Below are 20,098 nucleotides of genomic sequence, written 5' to 3' on the forward strand. Positions count from 1 at the left end.
AAATGCAAACGCGGCATGTAAACGCGGCAAAACTGATGTTTTAAACGTGGGTTACTATCTGTCAAGTTTAATCATTTAGGAGCAGTTGTAAAAACGTCCCGTGTACATGGAGCCTTAGCCAAAAGTGCTTCTGATTTCCCATGGTAGGAGATCAATGGAAGTCGGTAAGCGGCAGTGTGTTTTTCAGTGGAAGTCATCTTTCTCCTATCACATTCTTTGAGTGCATCGTTTGTCAGTTTTACATACATTTTTCATCTTACATTTGATGGACTTTATTTATGATATAAATTTTCCAATTTTTTCACTATATCTATGTATCAATGATTTAGGATTTTAATTATTGAAAGGTGTATGTTTTGTGTGTGTCTCACAAGAAGTTGCAGCTTGGTTTCACATTTTCACTTGATTTTTGATAACGCACACATTTTTATTTTGTTTGTAGTTTGCTTTATCAAGAGGAAAACCACACAAGGACTGTAATTTGTGGAGTATCAGTTCTCAGCATTAGCTCCTTTTTACTTCATACCAAGGGTAACTAACATTTGGCTGCAAGGAGCAAACTGAGTTTGTGCTGTCGTCCATAGGGGACGACATCCCTATTGATGCTTACTTCCTGTTTTCTGCTCAACGCTGTGCTGCTGCAATCACCGCCACAGTCACCGCCACCTCAGTTTCTGGGGGTGATGTTCCCATAGTGCCTACAGCTACTAATACTACCCATGTTGTTTAATACTGTAGCTTACTTATAGGTAAGAGTGTTGGGGATAAAGTTGTGGTTCCCCATCTTCCTGTTATTTTAGTCACTATATTATTTGGTATTTATATTTTATTACAGACATACCTATATCGCATTTGCTTCTGATGAGTGGAAGTTATCTACAAAACAAGCGTAGAGCTACAGCTATATATCGATGTTTTGTCACAGCTACCATGTGTCTACTATGAGACTACCTTGAAGAAATTTGAATACATTTTACATTTTCATGTGTATAATCAATCATGTATATTTCCTAGTTTGGGCTACATTTAATACTTTTTAACATATAGTACAGACCGAAAGTTTGAACACACCTTCTCAATCAAAGAGTTTTCTTTATTTTAATGACTATGAAAATTGTAGATTTACACTGAAGGCATCAACACTATGAATTAACACATGTGGAATTATACATAACAAAAAAGAAGAATTGCTTCCGGACGATCCTGCTCTCTTCCTGTTACATAGCTCACAAGTACCGGTGCAGAAGTATAGGAAGTCGGTAGTGTGCCACATGATCAATGCGGCACGGGTAGGAGTCACATTGAGGTGGAGGGATGTTTGCCCGCCATCTATTGCAGGTTGGCTTAAAAGGATTGAGGAGGTAGGTGCAATGGAGGATTTGGTGCATTCAGCGCAGAACAGGAGGATACAGTATGAAGAAACTTGGTCCGGATGGAATGTATTTATGAGATCAGAAGAAGTAAAGGGGTTAATAGAGGAAAACTAAGACTCTTAGAGGGAAGGACTTAAGGTAAAGGTAGACGGGTAGGAATTTAAAAGCATACTTCCAGTATCTCGGGAGAAGAGAAGGGGAGGGGAGGGGGGGGTGGCTTTTTTTTTTTTTTGGGGAGGGGGGGGGGGTAGGGAGGGAGTATCAGATGAGAGGGCAATAGGAGTGAGGATGGTTTAGTGGAAATGTATTGACGGATTAAAATGTGTGGAATATGTATTTATAACTGTGACATTTTGTGTTATCTGTTGGAGAAAATAAAGGATATGAAAAAAAAAAAAAGTGTGAAACAACTGAAAATATCTGTATGTATCTAAAATGCATTAGATTAGGTAATGCAAACTCCGACTGCAAGACAGGCAGGGATTTCAGCCTCCCATTAGCAACAATGTGGGACAGATAGAAAATGCCTCTAGAGCTCCACCACCCAGTGTCTGGGATCTGACTGAATTCAGGAAGGGCCGAGTTATGCCACAAGGGGGTGAAGGTATTTAGGAGCGGTATGTGTAGTTTTGCCGATGCTATGGACCACACTCTCCTGTACTGGTATAAAAGAGTCTTGCAGTCAGCTGACCCACCTCCTCTCTCCATCCCCCCGTGATCGCCACCAAGGGGTCTACGGTCAGGCCGGCCCACCCCGGGCATAGGAAATACAAAAACCTGTCTCTGTCCGTTTTGTCCATATGGAATATTAGTGAGAGTTGAGCTGCAAGATAGTAAAAGTTAAAGTCAGGCAGAGCAAGACCTGCCAGGTCAGTAGGGTGTTTAAGCTTGTGCCACGGGAGTTTGTGCCTGTTTTGATCGCCATGAAATGCCTAAGAACAAGATAAACAGGGGAATGCCAGAGCATATAAAGGATTTTGGGTAACAGGACCATTTTGATGAGATATACGCAGCCCATGACCCCCAGTGGAAGACGCGCCCAGATCTGTGTCTTCTGCTTAAGCATGTCAAACAGCAGGTTTATGTTGAGAGAAACGTATTCCCCTGGATCTCTAGGTGTCCTGATGCCCAGATATTTGATAACACTAACTCTCTGTAGGGGGAGCAGGGCCCTGTATCTAGTGGGTGAGTAGCTGTCTAGCGGGAGTATCTGAGACTTGTCCCAGTTATTCCGCAGGCTGAAAAATGCACCAAAACTCTCTATAAGGGCTAAGGCCAAAGGCAATGAGCTGTCCGAGTCATCCAGATAAAGGAGAGTGTCATCTGCATATGTGCTAATCTTCTCCACCACCCCTCCTCTCTGCAAACCTACAATGCCTGTGTGGGCACGGATTGCTATGGCGAGTGGCTCTGCCGCCAATGCGTACAGCAACGGCAACAGAGGGCACCCCTGTCTAGTACCCCTGTGAAGAGAGAACCAGTCCGAGGGCCAGCCATTAGCCAGGACCTTGGCCACCGGGCTTTGGTAAAGGAGCTGTAGCCATTTGATGAACCTGGGCCCCAATCCAAACCTTCCCAAGCAGGTCCAAAAATAGCGCCACTCGACTGAGTCGAATGCCTTGGCAGTGTCCAAGGCAACAACTATTCTGGATCCTGAGTTATCATGGGGGGCCTGAAGATTAATAAACAACCTCTGGAGGTTAAAGGACGTGTTTCTGCCAGGCATGAACCCCTCCTGAAGTAGGGAAATGGGTCGATAAGACTCCGGGAGGTGAGGATCTTTGCACGGCTTGGGAATCAGAACAATGGTGGCTTTTCTCATGGAAGCTGGCATATTAGAGGTCTCAAAAATGGAGTTGTATAGTTTTAGCAACTGAGGTATCAACAAGTCCGAATATGAGGAGTAAAACTCCACCGGTAGGCCATCGGAACCCGGGGCCTTGGATGTGGGAAATTCTGCTATGGCGTTTGTGATCTCTTCCAGTGTCAAGGACTCCTCCAGCTCCCCAGTCTGGGAATCAGTCAGCTATGGGATTTGTATCTCTGCCAGGAAGGATTCCATCACAGAGAGGTCATCCGAGACTGTGGTGGTATATAGAGAGGTAAAAAATTCACGAAACATTCCTACAAACTGAGCAGGCGCATTCACCAGGGTGTTGTCAGGGGAAATGCAGGGAGATCACCACCGGGGGTCTCTCCTCGCTGTGCACAAGGTAAGCCAGCAACTTCCCAGCTCTCTCACCATGCTCAAATGACCTCTGTCTGAGGAAGAACATTTTGCATTTGGACTTCTCATAAAGTAACTGATCAAGTGCCCTAAAACATACCCTAAGGCCTCGTACACATGACCGGATCTGTGTATGGCCTAGCGTACATTTTTCAGCGGACATTTCTCCAGCCGACGGTTTTCAAGCGGATAAAAATTTCTTAGCATGCTAAGAAATCTATCCGCTGGAAACCTGTCCGTCGGACTGATCCGGTCGTCTGTACAGACTCACCGGATAAGTCCAAGCGATCCCCATCCCTCGCATGCGTCGAAGTGATTCGACGCATGCGTGGAAGTATTTACCTTCCAGGGTCGCGCACGTCGCTGTGTCATCGTCGCGGCGACGGCGCGGCCAACATGGCATAAACAGTATGCATAACGGTGAAGAAAAAGCAGAGTAGTGTTACAGCATATACATAGGCTCTAGCAATCGGAAATCCGACCGCAGGCCAAATAGTCCAACCCAGGGTGCACACATCAACGCACGGGGTGAAAATTTGCTGTGCTACGTGACTTATTGTAGGACTGCGCTCACCGATCAGAGTGAGCTCGCTTATGAAGTAGATCCCTCCGCTGGCCAGAGGGAAGTATTAAAGTCAGATCTAAGGCCGTGTACATAAATAGCAAACACAAAATCCGTAGTGGTATCCCTTGACGACTATGAGGGGAAGCACTGTTTCAGAGATGCCAGAAACCGTGAACCCCCCTTGGTGTGCCCTGGGTAGTCACCCGTCCGGCCATGGACCCCAGCAGGCAACATCGGGCAGGTTTCGCCCAACTCCACTGTCCACAACACCAACATTCCAAGCAGAGGGGGGGATAAGGGGATCAGAGAGCAATGTTCTCATGCAGTCATGTATCTCCCCCCCCTCCCTGTAAGGGACACACAGGAACAAGGGAACTGATTGTGTGTAGGCTGTTTAGTGCCGTGGGCAGAGGCGGGAACACAAAAAAAATCACTACCCGTATGAGGGAGCCATGTCAGGGCTCTGGGCTAAGGGGTTGTAGAAACAGTGAGCAATGTTCAGTATGCAGTTCCCCACCTCCTCTCCAGCTACCCACAGGCAGGATCTCTCAAGGGGGGGCACAACATAGGAAAACAAAAAGGGGTAGAAGGGCATGTGAAGATGCAGGTATATTTAATAGTGCGCATCTCGTCGCTCGAACCATGCTATAACTGCATCTGGATCTTCAAAAAAAAAGTGTGCTCTGTCTTCTCCCTCCACATGAAGGCGGGCTGGGAACAGCATTGCATATTTCACATTCTTGATGCGCAGGCGACGCTTCGCTTCAATAAAGGTTTTGCGCTTTCTCTGTACCTCCACTGAAAAGTCCGGGAAGACCGCAACCATCTTGTTTCCAAATGGGATATTGCCTTTTTCCCTGCTAAGGCGGAGGATGGCATCCCTATCTCTGAAGTTCAGGAACTTGGCTATGAAGGTGTGGGGGGGGGGTGCACCAATGGGCGGTGGACTCCCTACCATATATATCAGAAAGCAGAGTCTCCAGAAACGTTGGGGGGTCTCTCCCTCATTGTGATTCAATTGAACACTGTATCACAAATTGTAGCACATTTGTTAACTTTTGCAATGCCAACTTGCATTGAAATGTATTTCTTATATATTGGGGCAGGGCTTGCTTCATAAAAATACATGGATGTTGGTAGAGCCCTGGACCCAAAACAAAAGGGTTAGAACCGTTGAATTTTTTTAATTAAAATTTTTCAGAGGCAGCTCTGGCATCCTTGAAGTTTCTGGAAGAGTCCAAACAATGTGAAAAGCATGAGAATGCCAAAGATGTATTGTGAGCCAGTAATTCTTTATTGTATGCAACAGGAGATCACAAGAAAAAAAAACATGTTTCTGGCTCAATAAAAAGAACTCACCCTCTTTCAGGGCTGAGAAAAAAGGTCAGTGTCTCCCTGCACTTAAAGTAGAAACACAGTCAAGATCCTACATTGCTTCAGTTTTGTGGCATTGACTGTGTGCTTCCATCTTGGAGAAGATCCAATCGGGTTAGGGACTTGTCCCGAAGAGAAATGAGATGGATCTTCTTTTTGAAAAGTCTTCACCCAAGATAGTTGAACATTGAGCTGGACCTCAATTGTTTTGTAAATAATTTTTTAGTGTACTATCTGATCGTTTTCTTATTTGCCTATGTACTAATGTAAAAGCTGAAGTTATTATTATTATTTTTTTATTATATGAATTAATTATATAGTCTACCTATAGACTTGTAAGGTTGTTTAGGTGTAGTTTGGATTTTACATATACACATTGGTCCTATCTATTGTAACTGACTATAAAGGTTAGCTCTTACATGAACTAGATACGGCTACAAGTTGAATCCATGCAATGTTTATGTTTGGTTAACATCTAAATATGTATTGCTGAAATTATATGTCCATGATTTGTGGAGCAGTGGTGTGGTTGTTGTGGTCACAGGCACATGGGATGTGCGCGTGCGTTGTGATGAAACATGTTGGGGCGTGGCTGTATGGCAACCATCTGTGACGCATGATGTTTTGCCAGATGTGATGTATCGATACCGACTAGTGAGCAAGTGAAGGTGGGGTTTAGAGGCTGCATCGTAGGTTCGCCGTGACCACAATACACCGCTACAGTGGGCTGGAATTGGATTGATGTGAGTTTAATGGGTGAAAATTTTGTTTTTACAATAAATTGTTTTTACGGTATTTCACTATTGGAAGAACTCATTTTTTATTTACATGTGGAGTAATCCTCTTTTGTTGTGCACGGTTGGATATCGTATTACTATTAACCCGGGTGGGTTTAAACGTGATGATGCCAAACATGTGAATGCGAGGCATTTAAGTGTGGTGAGTGCATTTCTTAAAGGGGAGCGGAGTCACTGTTGCAAACAGTGCAAATACAAAGATATTTTGTATTTTATGTAATTGTATTCGTTATTTTTAACTATCACATGGTGTTGATTTAGGATTGTATTTTAATGCAATTGTATTTTACATTCTTCAGTTTCACCATCACATGGTGTTCATTTAGGATAGTTATTTTCATTATCACATGGTGTTATAGGAATTTTGTTCACTAAAATATTGTGACACTAGCACCACAATTTTTTTATTTAAAATACTTTTCACAATATATTTATGTTTAGAAAAAAAAGTCATGCTCACTAAAAATGAACAGCATTATTATAATAAAGCTACAATTAAGAAAAAAACAACAAGAGAGCTTGACACTTTAGGAATACAGAGGGAGAACCACCCAGGATTGGAATCTGAGATGTATCATGACTTGGGGTGGGAAGCGACCTTTGGTATGATGTAATAAGGGGACTAAAAGTAGTTGATTTGGATGCATTTTGAGTATAGAATCTCAGTCCCGGAAGAAAACAAATGTATTTGTGTATTTTATTATTAGACTGATACGTATAATAGGTTGCATTTGATGTGGTAAAGTGTAAGCCTATTTTTTCTCCTTTCTTTGAAAATAAATAAAATAGAAATTTGAAAGAAAAAAACGACAACAACCTAATTAAGACAGCATCTCATCAGAAAGCTTTTTTTCAAACAAGTGCATCATAATGCAGGGACCACTGGACCCAAATGTTATATGTGTATTTAACCACTTAAGACCCGGACCAAAATGCAGGTAAAGAACCCGGCCAGTTTTTGCGATTCGGCACTGCGTCGCTTTAACTGATAATTGCGCGGTCGTAAGACGTGGCTCCCAAACAAAATTGGCGTCCTTTTTTTCCCACAAATAGAGCTTTCTTTTGGTGGTAATTGATCACCTCTGCGTTTTTCATTTTTTGCGCTATAAACAAAAATAGAGCGACAATTTTGAAAAAAATGCAATATTTTTTCCTTTTTGCTCTAATAAATATCCCCAAAAATATATAAACATGTTTTTTCCTCAGTTTAGGCCGATACGTATTCTTCTACCTATTTTTGGTAAAAAAAATCACAATAAGCGTTTATCGATTGGTTTGCGCAACATTTATAGATCCAGATTCAGGAATAATTACGGCTGCGTAACGTATCCCCTTTACGTTACGCCGCCGCAAGTTTTCAGCGTAAGTGCCTGATTCACAAACACTTGCCTGTAAACTTGCGACGGCGTAACGTAAATCTGTCCGGCGCAAGCCCGCCTAATTCAAATGGGGCGTCTGTCATTTAAATTAGGCGCGCTCCCGTGCCGAACGTTCTGCGCATGCTCCGTGTGAAAATTTCCCGCCGTGCTTTGCGCGAAATTACGGCGCCCCGTTGTGTTTTTTGAACGGCGACGTGCGTAACGTACTTTCGTATTCCCGGACGTCTTACGCAAAAAAAAAAAAAAAATTTATTCGACGCGGGAACGACGGCCATATTTTAACATGGATGGTGTAATTTTACACCATCTAAATAGCACTCTTAAGTTTATGACGCGAAAAAACGACGTAAGAGAATGCGACGAATGCGTGTACCTTTGTGGATCGCCGTAAACAGCTAATTTGCATACCCGACGCTAGAAAACGACGCAAACTCCACCCAGCGGCCGCCGGAAAATTACATCTACAATCCGAAGGCGTACGAAGCCGTACGCCTGTCGGATCTATGCCAAAAGCCGTCGTATCTTGGTTTGAGGATTCCAAATCAAGATACGACGCGGCAAATTTGAAAATACGCCGGCGTATCAGTAGATACGCCGGCGTATTACTGCTGTGAATCTGACCCTTAGTGTTTACAAAATAGGGGATAGTTTTATTGCATTTTTATTAATATATTTTTTTTTTTACTACTAATGGCGGCGATCAGTGATTTTTTTCATGACCGCGACATTATGGCGGACACTTCCGACAATTTTGACACATTTTTGTGACAATTATCATTTTCACAGCAAAAAATGCTATAAAAATGCATTGTTTACTGTGAAAATTACAATTTCAGTTTGGGAGTTAACCACTAGGGGGCGCTGAAGGGGTTAGGTGTGACCTCATATGTGTTTCTAACTGTGGGGGGCGGGGCTGGATGTGTGTGATGTCATTGATGGTGCTTCCCTATATCAGGGAACACACGATCAATGACAGCGCCACAGTGAAGAACAGGGACGCTGTGTTTACACACAGCTCTTCTCGTTTTTCAGCTCCGCGGACCGATCGCGGGACTCCAGCGGAGATCAGGTCCACGGGTCCCGCGGCCCGCGGTCACAGGGCTTCGGACCGGGTCGTGGGCGTGCGCCTGCGACCCACGGCTGGGCACTTAAAGAGAACGTACAGGTACGTGCTTGTGCCCAGCCGTGCCATTCTGCTGATGTATATGTGCAGGAGGCGGTCCTTAAGTGGTTAAGTGAAACAACGTTTTTAAGAAGAAAATCAGTCTTTTTCTAGTTCAACTCCATGCATTGCAAATATTTCTGCAAAATATATTGCAGATCTATGCTTGCTTCTGTTTTGTAGAGACGAATGTAGAGACTGTGTGCAATCACATGAGAGTTGCTGTGATTAGCTGCGGGAGCTGCCAGCCTCCGAGGTGCTTTCAACAGGGCTTTTGCAGGGTCTCCCCCATGTAATCACTAAAGGCCTCATTTACAGTGTGAATGCAGCCGAAAGGTATGTCTATAGCGAGCTTCATGTAGCATGAACAGAACACATAGAAAAATATCTAATCTGTGCTATGGAGAAGATGTACCATTTCAACAGTTTTGAAGACTACTATTTTGTGCACTTTTTGAATCCATCTCAAGTATCGTGCAATAATACAGTTCTGAACTAGCATTGGAGGTCTTTTGGATTTGCTTTAAACAAAGACACAAAAATAATTTTTGAAAGACCTAAGGGGGTGCAATAGCTTGAGCTCAACAACTTTACTACTGTAGTAATGATAATCAATTGCACAAGAAATTTTTTTTTTATCTAAATGTGGTAGATATAAAATTTAGAAATCTTAATTAATTGTAATCTTTTTTTGTGACTATAGTAATATAAACTCTAAGGCCCCGTACACACCATAGAATCCATCCGCAGATAAATCCCAGCAAATGGGTTTCAGCGGATAGATCCTATGGTGTGTACACGCCAGCGGATCTGTTTCCGCGGATATATCTCCCCTGGGATGGATTCCAGCAGATCGAATATTCGCTGACATGCAGAACATATCCATCTGCTGGAATCCATCCCAACGGATGATCCGCTGGTCTGTATAGACTCACCGGATCCATCCGTCCGAAGGGATCCCCCGCATGCGTCGTAATGATTCGACGCATGCGTGGAATTCCTTATATGACAGCGTCGCGCACGTCGCCGCGTCATAATCGCGGCGACAGCGCGACACGTCATCTCCAGAGGATTTCGGCGCGGATTTCAATGCGATGGTGTGTACACGCCATCGCATAGAAATCCGCGGAAATCCTCGAGAGGATTTATCCGCGGAAACGGTCCGCTGGACCGTATTCGCGGATAAATTCTATCGTGTGTATGGGGCCTAAGAATTAGTCATTGCCGAAATGATTCCACATTAATGTAAAGTATACATAATCAGGAAATGCTGTAAAAGTCAATAGTATCAGGAAGAAAAAAAAAAGAAAACATAACAACTAATAATTTAACTATGACAACCAACCAACCAAAACTCAACCGAATATTGAACATGTATGTTAAAAAGACAATCAAAGAAACAAATACAATTAAATAAACCATTATCAGTGGAATCTCACTCTTAACTGCAACTTTGAAGCGATTGAAATTCACTAAAAACAATGGTGGTGACAGACATTATGCTACTAACACAGAAGCAATAACAGCCAACAAGCAGGCAGGCAGACACAGGGATTGTGCAGGTCCCAGGCAGGTAGTGAGCATATCAAGGACAGTAGGTAGATGATAGGCATGTGCATTTCGTTTCGTTCCGAATCGAAATTCGGACAAATTTTTCATTATTTGGACATTCGGATGCATACGAATTCCCGAATTGTAATATTAACGAATTTAACCGAATCCGAACGAACGTTTTCGAATCGAAAACCCGCGGATGAAATTCGATCGAATTCGAAAACAAATTCTATTCGAATCCAATTCGAAAACAAATTCTATTCGAATCCAATTCGAAAACAATTTGATTCGAAAACAAATTCGAATGAAAATTGAAAGCAAATTTGAATCAAAATCTAAAAAATATAAATCGATTTCTAAAAAAGAATACAATAAAATAGAATACAAAATAATAAAACAATAGAATGAAAATCAAAGAATAGTAAAGAACAGAATGGAATTTAAGAGCCCATTCACACCTTCGCGTTTTGTCGCATGTATCGCGACGCGAACTAACGCCAGAGGGACAAAAAGCAATGAAAGTCAATGGGGATGGTTCACATCTGCAGGCTGATGCGCCTGACGCGCATCGCCTGTAGTCAAAAGAAGTTCTGGACCCTTTTTTGTCGCGCAATACGCGCGATTTGCGCGTATTTGCGCGTTTTTTGTTTTCCATAGAAATCAATGTAAAACGCCCGATACGCGCGTATTGCGCGACAACAAGCGTTTGTACAAGCGTTTTTACGCCTTTGCTGCTCATATTGAATACTGGAAATGAAAAAGAAAGTACATAATCTCAAACAGGAATTCCCAAAATAACCATTTTACATAGCAGTATCACACAGCAGCAAGCATGGCTTCAGACCTTGGTGATACACTCTCCGTCCTGGAGATAGAGAAATTTATAAGGATGGTGAAGGAGCACACCTGCCTGTATGACATCAAGGATCCATCCTACAGTTTGAGAACAGTTCGGAGGAGGGCATGGGACCAAATTGCCTCTCAGATATATCCTAACTGGACCGAAATAGCAGATAAAGTTAAAAAAGGTAAACTCTGTGAAAAAGTAAAATGAACATAAGTAGATATTATATTTGTTTTTTTTGGAAATGCAATGTTTGTATACCCATACTAGGGGGGTGAGGAAGGGAATGTGTACTCAATATAGTGTTCTAACAGTGGGGGAAGGGGGTAGACTGGTGGAGGTGACAGACCTGTGTCACTATTTGCAAGAGACAATATGTGCCGTATAATATTTGTGCTGACGGCCGTCTTGAAGTGGTTAAATAAAATATCTAGTGACACCACCTTTTGTAAGCACCTATGCTGCTGCACGAGTGCCAGATTTGGCCGTTTGCTAGCCTTCCAATGTCCTGACGCACTATCCCCCCCATTGACAACAACAATGGGGCACTGTACTGTATTATTCACTGATAACAATGATGGTATACTATTCCACCTAGGAGGATTAGTATACCATCATTGTTATCAGTGAATAATACAGTACAGTGCCCCATTGGGGGGATACTCCCCTTCCTAGTAACCACCAACCCTAATGTTACCACTGATGCAGGACCCGTGAGTTGTTGTTCCCATCCTGACACCATGACCCCGATTTGATACCATAGGGATAATGCACCAAAAGTTAAAAAAATCTCAAAATAAAACAAACATGAGACTTCTTAATACATCAATCAAATATTTTTATTTTATTACAGCAGCATATGATGTATTCTTCAAAAAAGTACAGTAAGCATTTACAGTTTCACAAAAAAATAATAATGTTAATAATTAAATGGAATCCAGCTGCCATGGTACCTGTCCTGCAGGAGACATAAAATATGTGGCATACTGATCGCGTACATGTGAGCCCTGCCTGTTCCCACGGACACCAGTCCACTGAGCTCTTTCCAGAGTCTCAGTAACCGGCTCTTCGAAATCAAAGCCATCACGCTGCCTCACAAAATTGTGCAAGGCGCACGCAGCTTTGACAGCCGTGACGGCATTCTGCATGTTTAACACTATGGGAGTGTGCAGGAGCCGCCACTTATTGGCAAGTATACCAAAAGTGCATTCAACTACTCGCCGTGCCCGGGTTAGGCGGTAGTTGAATACCCTTCTCTCCTCTGTTAAACTATGCCCCGAATAAGGCCGTAGGAGATTTGTCCCCAAAGAAAAGGCCTCATTACCCACAAATACACTCGGTAGGGGAGGGCCATTTGTGCCTGGGAGTGGACTGCATTGTGGTAGGTCAAGATCATCTGATCGCAGCATTTGACCAAAGTTAGAGTTTCCAAAAATAGTTGAGTCCGCGCTGCTCCCATATGACCCAATGTCTATGTATGTAAAACAATAGTTTGCATCTGCTACAGCCATCAATACAAAGGAGAAGTATTTCTTGTAGTTGAAGAATTCGCTTCCACTTGTCATGGGCTTCACAATCCTAATGTGCTTCCCATCTATTGCTCCGACACAATTGGGAAAGTTGCAGCGTTGCCAGAATACCTCCGCAATCTGTGCCCATTCCTGTGCAGTAGGTTTCTTGAACACTACTTCCTGGAGAACCTCCCATATAGCAGAGCAGGTGTCAGGTATGATGTAACTCGCTGTAGACTTGCCTATACGGAAGGCATAATGTCGACTTCCTAGAGACTGTCCAGTCGATAAATACCTACAAAGAAAATAATATATATTATTTTATTTTGTTTTTGACAGTGAAACAGATAAAAGACAAATGGAAGAGCTTTCGTGACGCCTATGCAAGATACATGAGACTGGTAAGGAGTAACAAGAGTGGATCGGCGGCATTTCCCACCAAAGAATACATTCATGCGAAGGAATTAGAATTCTTAAGACCTTCATTGAGTTTGGCGAGGTAAACTATTATCTGTACTAAGGACAGTAAACGAAATTGGTATACGAAAGTTATAATAATTCATTTATATTTTCAGGACTGAAAACAGCTGGGAGGAAGCTGCTCCGACCGCCCCTGTCGGGATGGATAACAGCAGCCGAAATTCAAGTGATCAGGCACTGGAGGCACTGGAGGGTCTGGAGCCGGAAAGCCAGTTGGCCAGTTCATCGCAATCTACGCCGGCAACACCTCTGGGAGAGCTGGAGACAACGCCAAGGCCGGTGCCGTGTGTAGCTGCGAGGGGGACCAGAAGAAAGGCACCGGATTCAGACCCCAATGTGACAATGATGCTCCAGATTATGTCCGAAATGAAGGACAGAATGGGTACTAATACTAATACCCCTTCATACGGAAACAAGTCGGCCCTATGTCTGGGGGAGTTAATGGACAGGGTTCCTAAAACCCTACAAGCCGATATGCTGGCAGGTACCATACGGTACATCAACACATTTATTCCGCCGGAAAAACCCTACCTATCCCCAGAACCACCACCACCGTATGGCCCCTATGCTGACCAACACCCGCAACATCTGTCAGCACCACCACTTCGTCACTTCACAGCACCACCTTTTCCCAGCCACCTACCTCAACACGCACCACCTTACCCGACTCAGACGCCAACACTTTCTACCCACCCTCAACTACCAACACTACCTTCTGCATACACTTCCTCAACACTTCCTGATCTGACGCACCTGCAGACGCAAACTTCGACACTTTCACCTTACAGACACCCACAGACGACACCTTCTGCCTACCATCCTCCGACTTCACAAACATTTCATCTACCGACACAACCTCCTACTTACCCTTCTCGCACGACATACCCTTCCGATTACACACACCTGCCTACACTCCCACCTTACAATCCTCAACCTACACCAACACCACCACCACCACCACCACCACCACCAGCAACACCACCATCCCGTTGGCCGCATGCTACAACATCAACATCTGATTGGTCAAGTTTTGGCAAAGCCATACACGCTGGCATGTCGGTGGATGACCCAGGGGAATCCCCAAGTTTCCAAAAACTTTAATGAATGTTGTGTTACCAGACTCTAGTTCAACTGCAGTCAAAGTGTTTGTTTTCTATGAGCAACGTTTGCTTAAAGTTTGTTTTTTTGATCAAAAAATAAAAAAAATTAAAAATAGGATGAATATAGTTTAGAATATACTTTATAAAAAAATAAAAAAAATTGGACCTTCTAAAAGGTGTGTTTTTTAATATTAGATGCATATACAAATATAATATTATTGGGTAATGTATGCAATAGTGTTTGGAGTGTTTGGTGTGTTTGGTTTCCGCCTATCACGTGGGGCCCTCTCGTCCGAGGACGAGAGGGCCTCCGTGATGGACGAACACTGAACACAGTGCCTCATAGGACGCTGAATGTTCCGCCTGTCACGGAACAGAAGATGTAGGAGGCACGGCTTTTTGAAGAAACATACGGCCAAGATTCGCAAAGGTAAGGGCACAGTCTGAATGGGTCAGGTCAGGACATGTAATGGTGCAGGTCTGGCATGTAATGGGGCACAGTCTGTCATGTAATGTGGCAGGTCTGGCATGTAATGGGTGGGGCACAGTCTGTCACATAATGGGGCTCAATCTGTCATATAATGGGGCACAGTCTGTCATATAATGGGGCACAGTCTGTCATGTAATGGGGCACAGTCTGTCATATAATGGGGCACAGTCTGTCATGTAATGGGGCACAGTCTGTCATATAATGGGGCACAGTCTGTCATATAATGGGGCACAGTCTGTCATATAATGGGGCACAGTCTGTCATGTAATGGGGCACAGTCTGTCATGTAATGTGGCAGGTCTGGCATGTAATGGGTGGGGCACAGTCTGTCATATAATGGGGCTCAATCTGTCATATAATGGGGCACAGTCTGTCATATAATGGGGCACAGTCTGTCATGTAATGGGGCAAAATCTGTCATATAATGGGGCACAGTATGTCATGTAATGGGGCACAATCTGTCATATAATGGGGCACAGTCTGTCATGTAATGGGGCTCAATCTGTCATATAATGGGGCTCAATCTGGCATATAATGGGGCACAGTCTGTCATGTAATGGGGCACAGTCTGTCATGTAATGTGGCAGGTCTGGCATGTAATGGGTGGGGCACAGTCTGTCATATAATGGGGCTCAATCTGTCATATAATGGGGCACAGTCTGTCATATAATGGGGCACAGTCTGTCATGTAATGGGGCAAAATCTGTCATATAATGGGGCACAGTCTGTCATGTAATGGGGCACAATCTGTCATATAATGGGGCACAGTCTGTCATGTAATGGGGCTCAATCTGTCATATAATGGGGCTCAATCTGGCATGTAATGGGGCACAGTCTGGAATGTAATGGTGGCACCGTGAGGCGAGTCATGAATAGTAGGAAGGGGGAAGGTAGTCTTATACGGTGAGTATACAATTTCGTTTTTTATTTATTTTATGGGCATTAGAGCATCATTTTGGAAAATTGTAAAAAAACGTAGATCAGCACAAATTTGACAATGATTTTTTAACTTTTTACCTCAGTGTGATGATAAGTCGCTCCACAGGGGGTATGGTATTGCGGAAAAAGGTGTCCATCCTCTGTAATCTACCGCTGAGCAGTTCTAGCAACTCATCGAAGCTGTTAACCACTTAAGCCCCGGACCAATACGCTGTCCAAAGACCCAAGGTGTTTTTACAATTTGGCAATGCGCTGCTTTAACTGGTAATTGCGCGGTCATGCAATGTTGTACCGAAACGAAACTTGCGTCCTTTTCTTCCCACAAATAGAGCTTTCTTTTGATGGTATTTGATTGCCTGTGCGATTTTTATTTTGTGCGATATAAACGCAAAAAGACCGTAAATTTTGAAAAAAAATGATTTTTCTTATAACAAAAAGTAAAAAATATCGAATAAACTAAATTTTAGTCAAACATTTAGGCCAAAATGTATTCAGCCACATGTCTTTAGTAAAAAAAATCGCAATAAGCGTATATTTATTGGTTTTCGCAAAAGTTATAGCGTCTACAAACTAGGGTACATTTTCTGGAATTTACACAGCTTTTATTTTATGACTGCCTATCTCATTTCTTGAGGTGCTAAAATGGCAGGGCAGTACTAAACCCCCCCAAATGACCCCATTTTGGAAAGTAGACACCCCAAGGAAACTGCTGAGAGGCATGTTGAGTCCATTGAATATTTTTTTTTTTTGTTCCAAGTGATTGAATAATGACAAAAAAAAAAAAAAAAAAAATGTTTACAAAAAGTTGTCACTAAATGATATATTGCTCACACATGCCATGGTTATATGTGGAATTGCACCCCAAAATACATTCTGCTGCTTCTCCTGAGTACGGGGATACCACATGTGAGGGACTTTTTGGGAGCCTAGCCGCATACGGGGCCCCAAAACCAAGCAACGCCTTCAGCATTTCTAAGGGCACAAATTTTTGATTTCACTCCTCACTACCTATCAAGGTTTCGAAGGCCATAAAATGCCAAAATAGCAAAAAAACAAAAACAAATGACCCCATTTTGGAAAGTAGACACCCCAAGCTATTTGCTGAGAGGCATGTCGAGTCCATGGAATATTTTATATTTTGACACAAGTTGCGGGAATATGACAAACTGATTTTTTTTTGCACAAAGTTGTCACTAAATGATATATTTATCGCACATGCCATAGTTATATGTGGAATTGCACCCCAAAATACATTCTGCTGCTTCTCCTGAGTACGGGGATACCACATGTGTGGGACTTTTTGTGAGCCTAGCCGCATACGGGGCCCCGAAAACAAAGCACCGCCTTCAAGATTTCTAAGGGCATACATTTTTGATTTCACTCCTCACTACCTATCACTACCTATCACAGTTTTGAAGGCCATAAAATGCCAAGATGTCACACAACCCCCCCAAATGACCCCATTTTGGAAAGAAGACACCCCAAGCTATTTGCTGAGAGGCATGTTGAGTCCATGGAATATTTAATTTTATGGCCCCAAGTGATTGAATAATGACCAAAAAAAATAAAAAATTTTTTTAAACAAAACATTGTCACTAAATGATATATTTCTCACATATGCCATGGGCATATGTGGAATTACACCCCAAAATACATTCTGCTGCTTCTCCTGAGTACGGGGATACCACATGTGTGGGACTTTTTGGGAGCCTAGCCGCGTACGGGACCCCGAAAACCAAGCACCGCCTTCAAGATTTCTAAGGGCATACATTTTTGATTTCACTCCTCACTACCTATCACAGTTTCGAAGGCCATAAAATGCCAAAACAGCACAAAACCCCCCCAAATGACCCCATTTTGGAAAGTAGACACCCCAAGCTATTTGCTGAGAGGGATGTTGAGTCCATGGAATATTACATTTTTTTGCCCCAAGTCACTGAATAATGACCAAAAAAAAAAAATTACAAAACGTTGTCACTAAATGATATATTTCTCACACATGCCACGGTTATATGTGGAATTGCACCCCAAAATACATTCTGCTGCTTCTCCTGAGTACGGGGATACCACATGTGTGGGACTTTTTGGGAGCCTAGCCGCGTACGGGGCCCCGAAAACCAAGCACTGCCTTCAAGATTTGTGTGAGTGAAATCAAAAATTTATGTCCTTAGAAATCCTGAAGGCAGTGCTTGGTTTCCGGGGTCTCATACGCGGCTAGGCTCCCAAAAAGTCCCACACATGTGGTATCCCCGTACTCAGGAGAAGCAGCAGAATGTATTTTGTGGTGCAATTCCACATATAACCGTGGCATGTGTGAGAAATATATCATTTAGTGACAATGTTTTGTACATTTTTTTATTTTTATTTTTTTTGGTCATGATTCAATCACTTGGGGCAAAAAAATTAAATATTCCATGGACTCAACATGCCTCTCAGCAAATAGCTTGGGGTGTCTACTTTCCAAAATGGGGTCATTTGGGGGGGTTTTGTGCTATTTTGGCATTTTATGGCCTTCGAAACTGTGATAGGTAGTGAGGAGTGAAATCAAAAATTTGCGCATTTAGAAATGCTGAAGGCGGTGCTTGGTTTTCGGGGTCCCGTATGCGGCTAGGCTCCCAAAAAGTCCCAAACATGTGGTATCCCCGTACTCAGGAGAAGCAGCAGAATGTATTTTAGGGTGCAACTCCACATATAACCGTGGCATGTGTGAGCAATATATCATTTAGTGACAAATGTTTTTTTTTTTTTTTTTTTTGTCATTATTCAATCACTTTGGACAAAAAAAAAAAAAATCAATGGACTCAGCATGCCTCTCAGCAGTTTCCTTGGGGTGTCTTCTTTCCAAAATGGGGTCATTTGGGTTTTTTTGTGCTATTTTGACATTTTATGGCCTTCGAAACTGTGATAGGTAGTGAGGAGTGAAATCAAAAATGTACACCCTTAGAAAGCCTGAAGGCGGTGATTGGTTTTTGGGGTCCCGTACGCGGCTAGGCTCCCAAAAAGTCTCACACATGTGGTATCCCCGTACTCAGGAGAAGCAGCAGAATGTATTTTGGGGTGTAATTCCACATATGCCCATGGCATGTTTGAGCAATATATCATTTAGTGACAACTTTGCGCAAAAAAAAATATATATATATATATATTTATATTTCCCGCAACTTGGGTCAAAATCTAAAATATTCCATGGACTTGAGATGCCTCTCAGCAAATAGCTTGGGGTGTCTACTTTCCAAAATAGGGTCATTTGGGGGGGTTTTGAATTGTCCTGGCATTTTATGCACAACATTTAGAAGCTTATGTCACACATCACCCACTCTTCTAACCACTTGAAGAAAAAGCCCTTTCTGACACTGTTTGTTTACATAAAAACCTATTATTTTTTTGCAAGAAAGTTAAGTTGAACCCCCAAACATTATATATTTTTTTAAAGCAAAGGCCCTACAGATTAAAATGGTGGGTGTTGCAAAAAAAATTTCCACACAGTATTTGCGCAGCGTTTTTTCAAACGCATTTTTTGGGAAAAAAATACACTTTTTTTTATTTTAAAGCACTAAAACACACTATATTGCCCAAATTATTGATGAAATTAAAATTATGATCTTAGGCCGAGTACATGGATACCAAACACGACATACTTTAAAATTGCGCACAAACGCGCAGTGGCGACAAACTACATACATTTTTAAAAGCCTTTAAAAGCCTTTACAGGTTACCACATTAGATTTACAGAGTAGGTCTACTGCTAAAATTACTGTCCTCGATCTGCCCTTCGCGGTGATACCTCACATGCATGGTGCAATTGCTGTTTACATATGACTCCAGACCGATGCTTGCGTTCGCCTTTGCGCAAGAGCAGGGGGGGACAGGGATGCTTTTTTTTTTTTTTTTTTTTTTATATATTTATTTCGCTTTTTCTATTTTATTTGTTAACTGTTCCTTCCATTTTTTTTTTTTTTACCATTTTTATTGTTATCTCAGGGAATGTAAATATCCCTTATGATAGCAATAGTTAGTGACAGGTACTCTTTTTTTTTTTAAATGGGGTCTAATAGACCCTAGATCTTTCCTCTGCCCTCAAAGCATCTGACCACACCAAGATCGGTGTGATAAAATGCTTTCCCATATTCTCAATGGCGCCGTTTATATCCGGGGGGGGGGGACATTCCCTCCCACTGAATGTAGAAGCAGTCTAGAGGCTAATTAGCCGCTAGGACTGCTTTTACATGAAAGCCGACCGCTGGCTGAAAAGAATGATACCAAGATGATGCCTAAACCCGCAGGCATCATTCTGGTATAACCA

Source organism: Rana temporaria, chromosome 6 (assembly GCF_905171775.1).
Source record: "Rana temporaria chromosome 6, aRanTem1.1, whole genome shotgun sequence".
NCBI classification, from domain to species: Eukaryota; Metazoa; Chordata; class Amphibia; order Anura; family Ranidae; genus Rana; species Rana temporaria.